The sequence below is a fragment of the Myotis lucifugus genome, unplaced genomic scaffold, assembly GCF_000147115.1.
Source record: "Myotis lucifugus unplaced genomic scaffold, Myoluc2.0 scaffold_146, whole genome shotgun sequence".
Classification (NCBI taxonomy): Eukaryota; Metazoa; Chordata; class Mammalia; order Chiroptera; family Vespertilionidae; genus Myotis; species Myotis lucifugus.
The window spans coordinates 340,943-348,521 of NW_005871194.1; the positions used below are offsets into that span (position 1 = coordinate 340,943).

Below are 7,579 nucleotides of genomic sequence, written 5' to 3' on the forward strand. Positions count from 1 at the left end.
GTTCAGCAAACCAGCGTAGGGAACACGTGTAAGGGAACCACAGTTGTTCATATTAGAGATGGGAGAGCAGGCCACCCTGTGCAGGCCAACAGTATCCTGTCCCTCCGAAAGTCTACGGAAGCAGACACGACTATCCTCTGTCTGTGTCCGAGGAAGAACGCGAGGCATCCCTGGTAGCTCCTCCATGAAGGTCACACAGCAGGTAGTGGCAAGCTGGCTTCTCTGGTTTGTCATCCTGGGAGGCGTTTAGGGGCTTGGTGCTGCCCACCTTACGCACAAAGACCAGCCTAGACCCAACGGAGTTGGCGATCGCGCGGAGAAAGAGTTGCAAGGAAGGGTGGCAAGAGAGGACAGCTGTCACCAGTGGACCCGAACCATTCCTACAGCGGCTCTGTGTTCTGCCTAGGAAAACAGAACTACATCTCCCAGAAAGCAGTTCGGCCTCTCGCCGCCCCACCCCACGCTCCCCCTCGCCCCGCCCCTCCTCAGGTTGCTATATAAGGGCCGAATGGCCAGGCCCGGCACAGAGCGCGGAGGCGGCGCTGCGCACCGTGCGCCCTCGGAGCCGGCTGGATGCGGCCGCCGCAGTTGGCACCCGCCGCTCCGCACTCCTCCACCGCGGGGCCTCCTTTGCCCCGCGGGCGTCCACCCTAAGCTCCCTGGGCCCCGCAGACCTGCAAACCCGAGGCGGAGAGCGCATTTGCCTTTGGCTCTTTCCCGGACTTGGCAGAGGGGTTCCGGCGGGAATCTGGGCTGGCGCTGGCGATGCGCAGCCAAGGAGGGCGAGGCGCCGCGTCCATGCGGGGTGCTCCCCTAGAGCGAGGAGGCGGGATGCCCTCGCCGGGGCCCGCGGGACCCTCTGCACCCGCCTGCACCGTGCGCCCACCCCCGGGCCCGGGAACGCGGCCCTTGGGAATCCCAGCCAGTGACCTCCGCGCGACCTCCGCGGGTCCGAGCGCAGAGGCCGGCCGGCAGCTCTTTGACCTTGGATGGCAAGTGGGCAGTGGGGTGGGTGCTCCGGGCGCCTAATGTGGATTACTTGGTGTGTACCAGCCGGGCTCGGAAGACTCGCGACCCCGTCTCCGGCCGTGGACTGATTCATTCTACCTAGCGGTCGGGTCGCTTCCCTGGAGGTAAGTTTTCTGGCACTTCCTGGGGGGAGGTTTGATTGGACTCCCCACCCGCACCACCGCGCGTCGCTCTCTGAAGGTCTGCAGTTCTGGGTTGAAATTTTTCCTCTGGTAATGGACATCTCGGAGGACATTTGAGCCATCCCGCTGTCTCCAGACAGAGCTGATGGCTCGGGTCACGGTGGTCAGCGCCCATCCCTGGCCGCTGGCTGCCCCCAGGGACCGCGCTCAGCCTGGGGAAAGGCTCCGAGTCCTGGGCGCACTGCGAGGCTCTTGCATTTACCTTTTTGCCTTGTTGCCGTGGGGTTGGGTGGGAGGGGGTGCCGTTATTTAGGGAGCGGAGCTACCTGGGGAAGCTCCTGGCATCTGTCCACCATCCACTCAGAATGCACAGCGCGTGGGGAAGGCGGCGGGGCCAGCCCCTCTCACCCTTGGGCACGGAGGACAGATGTGTTTCTGGATGTCCCTGTGGGCTGGCTTGACTGCAAGGACTGGGTCCCCCGTCAGGCCGATGCGGGAATGATGGGGGCAGGTCTTTGAATGGGTGGAAGGCGGCTGGAATTCGGTCCCCTGCGTCCCCCCCCCTTCCCCCCCACCGTTCCCTGCACCCTTCGCCCAACTTGTTCATGGAAGAGCTTTCCTGGCCAACGTGGGGAGGAGCTTGTCTTGAGTCCTGAACTGAAAGCAAACCGCTGGATATCCCCCCCCCACCCCCCCGTCCCTGCTTTCCCCCTCCTTTTGTGTCCCCCTGTTTGGGGCAGCACAGTGCCTGTCCCTGGGCAGGCGAGGAAGAGGTGTTCACTGAATGGATGACCGAGCCAGTCCCCCGTGATGTGCACATAAACCAGGGTCCTCCTTGTCCTTCTCCCTCTTTGGCGCTTGTCCTCAGCCCATGTGGGATCCCCTCCCCTTCTCCCAGCCCTCCTGGCAGCCTGTCTGTGATGATCCATTTCCTGCCCCTGAGTCCCTCCTGCCGAGGAAACTTCTGGAAGCTGCCAGGGGTCTCCTCGCTAGGTGCCCGGGGTGCTGTTGCCTCCAGTGAGCACCTGCTGGGAGGAGAAGGAGGGCCAGGCCCCCCAGAAGAGGAAAGGGGAGGTGCGTGTACCGCCCCTCCCCCCAGAGCCGTGCCCCTGGCCACCCCAGGTCCCTGGCGCTGCCCAGTTGCTGCAGCAATGGTCCGGGTGGCCGCCCCCACCCGGCGGCCTGACGACAGTTCCTGGGATGAACCGTGGAAGCTGTCCCACTGATGGATGACCCCCTGCGCCACCCGCACACCCCGTCTGATCTTAACCTCTGTTATAGAAAACGACAAAAAAGTGCAAAAAGCAGAAAAACTCACCCAATTCTCACAGCAGTGCCGGCAGTCGGACACATTTCCTCCCCGCTGAACCCCTGCAGTATACACAACATCTTTCCCCGCTTCCCCTGCCCCCCTCGTTTTCACTGGGACGGTTCCCCACGCAGTGACTGTCTCCCGCCCCAGGTACTGAAGGTACTGAGTCGTAATTTGCTTGACAATTCCCATGTTTGGACACTCAGGTGCTTCCAGGTTTTTACCCTTAGAAGCAATGCATTGGGGAGCACTTTTGTACGGAAGGATTTGTCCACTTTGGGAAATTCCCAGAAACCTCTGTCTTTGCTGTAAGTCCGAGGCAGGTCACCCTGGGCAGACGGTCGAGGCGGGCTTTCTCGGGGAGAGCACCCCCTGTCCATCAGGGAACCCACGTCCTGGAGCCAGAACACGGGCTTTTTTTGTCTTGTTTTTCCCACAGCAACGCGTTGATCAGCATCGGCCTGAGGTGGGTAGAAATGTGCCAGTTAGGTTAGTGAGGCCACAGATTAAAATGCACTAGGCAGCTGCATTCCAAAGACGGTCGTTTAGAAAAGATGTTGATTTAGATAGAAATCTAGATTTGCAGGAATGTTGCACTCACAGTGCCTGGGTTTCCCCTGCACCCCGTACCCCGCTTCCGCTTCCCTAACTTCGAACATATGCACAGCCCCGTCCAGGTGAACTCGATTACTGATCAATCCCCGGGCCTTGCTCAGGGGCTCCCCATTGTCCGCTACCGTTGGTTTGTGAGTCAGGATCCTGCACCGCAGGAAAGGCTGTCTTGTAAAAAAAAGGGGGAGTTGAGAGGGGCTCAGCAGACCCCCTTTTTAAAAAGAAACCTCTTCATGGAGGTCCGACCGACACCAAAAGCTGTCCGTATTCGAGGTAGGAACTGGATGAGTTGGTGAGACGCGGACAGCACCGCGAAGCCCCGCCGAATGCGCCATGAGCGCGTTCATCACCCCACAGGTTTCCCCGCCCGCCCGCTGTGTTAGTATTTTCATGTGTGTGCGATAAGAACGCTGCATGAGAGATCTACCCTCTTAGCAAACGGGTGCGTGTACAATGCAGTATTGTTAACTCCAGGCCCCACGCCGTGGGGGAGGCTAGGATTTACCCCAGAGAAGGGTCACAGTTGAGAAACCCCCTCACCTTCTTCTCCAGGTAAACTCCCCCCTCCTCCCTCTGCAGGGCCAGCAGGGCAGACGAGACCCCCCACCGCCCAGCGGGGAGGGGAGCAGAGCATCCCCGGGTACCCGCCTCCCTCCTCCCCACGCCGCCCCTGGGAAGGAGTGGTAGTGAAAATCGGGTCAGAGCCCGATCTGTCCCGACATGTCTCCCGTGGGGCAGACGGATGGATGACACCTGGTGTGCGTGAGAGCAGCGAGCCGCCGAGCCCTGCGTGCCAGGCCTGTGCGGTGACTCACGCCGAGTGGCAGGTGTGTCCGGTGCTCGGCGTGCAAACCCAGCCAAGAGCATTTCCTGGTTACCTGGGCAGATTTAAAGCAACACGGGGTTCTGCTCTCACCTCGGAATGGAGGCAGGGGATTGTCAAGCCATCAGGGGCCAGGAGGTGGTCCCCTTTCTTTTGGGGGGGACTTACTTCACCAAAGAGGGGTGAGGAGCGCCAGCCTGGCCTGGCCGAGTGTCTTTGCAGGAGAGGCTTGTGAGAACTGGGGGGAGCCAGGAAAGAGGCTCTTGTCCTCCCCCCCACCAGGACCCCACGAGTCCCAACCTTCCCCCACATACACCTGTGAGCGCCGGCATCCCCGGCTGCGCCAGCTCGGAGTGGCCGCCACCGACTGCAGGCGATGTTTGCTGGGGAGGAGGAAGTTTTGAGGTTACTTAACTCTCAACAAAACAGACTTCTGTTGTCCAGATAGAGTTTCTCTGTTACCGCGAGGGTCTGGTCACCGAGGCTGGGTTTTACCTTTCCTCTGTAAAACGCTCCCACTCTTCCTATTCTGGCTTGTAACCTGAAAGGTAGCCCCCGCGTCCCCTCTGCCCTCCCAGCTCCCCAGCTCCCAGGCGGTTTCTGTAGCCAGCCCGCTCCAGCGAGGATCACGACAGGAAGTCTCGGTGGGAGAGGGGTTGGGGATGTTGTGACGGAGCGGCTCTGGAACAGCCTTCTGTCTCCACCTGCCTTGTCCCTCCGGGGGCCCTGCCTTCTGGGAGTCGCCATTCTTCCCAGATCAACGTGGGTGCAGTTCAGACTGTATGCCCAGCACTGCTCCCCAGGCCCCCTGGCCTGCAGACTGTTGTTTGTGTAAGAATAGATTGCTTGGAGAACTTGGTAAAAATGAGTATTCTCAGCAGCCATCCCTTCCCTCACCCCAATTTTAGGGGTTCTTTTTTGGTTTATGTGGGGGCAGGGAATGCTCAGAGACCTGCATGTTAAACAAGCTGCCCAGGGCACTTGAAGACACAGGGGGTTGACGGGCTTCTTGGCCAGCTAAAGCCCAAATGGAACCTTTTCCTGCTGAAGCTTGCCTTTTCTCCTCCTTCAGGAAGCCTTCCTGGCTTGCCTCCACCTGGTCTCGGGCCCCCCACACATACGTATGTGGTTTGCTGGTGGCTGGTGAAGGTTTTGACATAGAAGTCTTGAAAGCAGGTGCCCTTTGTACTCAGTTAAGACAGAAATGGCTGCATTGGGGCAAAAGATAAAGGACCTGCATTTCTGGGCTTGAGGAATAAATTATATCTGCAGCCTCTCACCTGGGCGGTGTGGTCGTGAGTTCCCCGGGAGCCTGGAAAATGCCCTCTCATAGATACCTTCCTGGTGCCTATGCCCTTGTGCCCATGGAGACCACGGCTATTTCTGGCCGACGTCACCCGAGGCCAGCGGTTCTCAACCTGTGGGTCGCGACCCCTTTGGCGGTCGAACGACCCTTTCACAGGGGTCGCCTAAGACCATCCTGCATATCAGATATTTACATGACGATTCATAACAGTAGCAACATGACAGTTATGAAGTAGCAACGAAAATAATTTTATGGTTGGGTCACAACATGAGGAACTGTATTTAAAGGGCCAGAAGGTTGAGAACCACTGCCCTAGGCGATGCCCACTGGCACCACGGGGCTGGTTGGGTCCTCCCCACCAAGTTAGCACCCTCTCCTTCCCAGGATAGATGCACCCAGCTCCCTGCACACGAGGAAGAGAACTTTCCTGCATGGATCCCTCCGTTTGAACCGTGCCATTGGCTCAGACGCCCCGTGCAAAATCGCTTGGGTGCCCGTGCTTCACAGACTCGGTTTGTGCCCAGAAAAATGTCCGTGTCAAACCGATCTTGGTCGATCAGAGGATTCGCGAAAGGCCCGGAGGGAGCGTGCCACCCAGGGAAATGCTGAAGCGGCAGGTTTCTGTCAAAGGCCTCCCTTGGGGCTGTGAATCATCTCCTCCTCCCGTGTTGGGTCTGCCGGTGCAGGTTCTTCCGTAGAAACCAGGTGCCTTTGTAGTTGGGTAAGGCCGACGTGGCCACATCCGGGCGCAGGACGAAGGAGCAGCAGTTCTGCAGGAATAAGTCAGACCGCAGTCTCTCCCCTGGACTCGGGGAGCCCCCCCCCCACCCCTGGTGGTTTGGAAATGCCCCTTCGGGGTCTGATTTTAATGGTTTTCAGACCCGCTTCCTTTGCCTGAAACGTGGGCCTTGGCCTCATGCTGCTGTAGCGATGTCCTCCCCTTCCCGTTCTTTTCCTTGGACGGAGAAGCCTGCGTGGAGCCGGGCGGGGAGGAGCTTCCCCGCCTGCCCAGCGACCCCTCAGATAATCCACTAGGGGTTTTGGCTGGACCATGCTTTCGAGCCATCGTTGGCATATTCCCTCTCTCTCATTAGGGACGCCTTTCCAATCATTCGCCAATTCTGCAATTATCGAGCGCCTGCTGGATGCTTCTTCAGATGTCGGTGACGTCGCTTCTGTTCTTTGGCATGTGGGCGCTCGTGGTCCCGGGGCCCGTGGGAAGCTGGCTGGACACAGCGGTCTCTGTGGGGAGGGTCCTGCTGTGCTTCAGGCCTGAGAGGACGTGTCTGAGATGCTGGCCTCTGGGACACATTCCTCAGGACGTGAGTGAAGCCCTCCGGATCATTTCTGCCTTGGTGACTCCTTCACTTTATTATTGTTATTCTTAATTTTAACCCTTTTTTTGTGGCAAAATGTACCTAACGTGGAGTTTACCACCTTAGCCATTTTGAAGTGCAGCCCGTGGCATGATGTCCATTCACATTGTTGTGTGACCGCCACCACCTCTTCCTCGAGAACTTTTCATCGTCGCACACGGAACTCTGTCCCCATTGCTCCTCCCCGGCCCCTGGCCGCCTCCGTTCTGTTTCCCGTCTCCAGGACTTTACTGCAGGTATTTCGTCAAAGTGGAGGCAGATGACATTTGTCCTCTGTATCTGTATCTGACTGATGTCACTTGGCATCAGGGCCTCAAGGCTCACCCACGTTGGAACAGGTGTCAGAATGCCCCCCCTCCCATGTTAAGCCTGAATAATATTCCACTGCATGGATAGGCACATTTGTGTATCCGTTGATCCAGGGATGGACACCTTTTGCCTCTTGTGAACGATGCTGCTGTGAACTTGGCTGTAGAGATGCCCGTCCGAGTCCCTGCTTTTGGTTCTTCTGTGTGTGATCCAGACGTGGGATTGCTGGGTCAGATGGTCATTCTGTGTGTAACTTTCCGAGGAACCGCCATGCTGTTTCCATAGCAGCTGCACCGTTTTCCGTTCTCACCCACAGTGCACAGGGTCCCCGTTTCTCCATATCCTCGCTGACATTTTATCTTATTTTATTTTATTATTTTATTTTTTATTATTATTTTTTTAATACATAATAGCCGTCCCGGTGGGTGTGAAGTGGCCCCTGACTAACTGTAAAGGCAGTTTGACCGGGACGGTTAGATTTTTTCCGGGGACATTCCAGGAGCCCGTGGGAAGGATCTCCCCTCAGCGCCGAGAGCCCAGGGACACGGGCAGCAGAGGGCAGGGGGCACCCGCTCCCAGTCTGCCGCCTCTGTACTCTCTGAGCGACAAGGTCTGGTGTTCCGGTGTGTCCTGTAGGTCCTCACTGTTTGCTGGCGCTGTCCACGTGCTTTTGTGCCCCCGTCCCACCTC

At 58.3% G+C, this 7,579-nt stretch overlaps 1 long non-coding RNA gene across 1 annotated transcript; it reads left to right on the plus strand.

The window, feature by feature from the left end:
- The first annotated feature begins 529 nt into the window (after positions 1 to 529).
- LOC111827283 lies at positions 530 to 6,973 on the plus strand. The gene is made up of 2 exons (XR_002830782.1): positions 530 to 1,133; positions 6,299 to 6,973. It is a non-coding gene; the product is annotated as an uncharacterized LOC111827283 (long non-coding RNA).
- Positions 6,974 to 7,579: the final 606 nt, after the last annotated feature.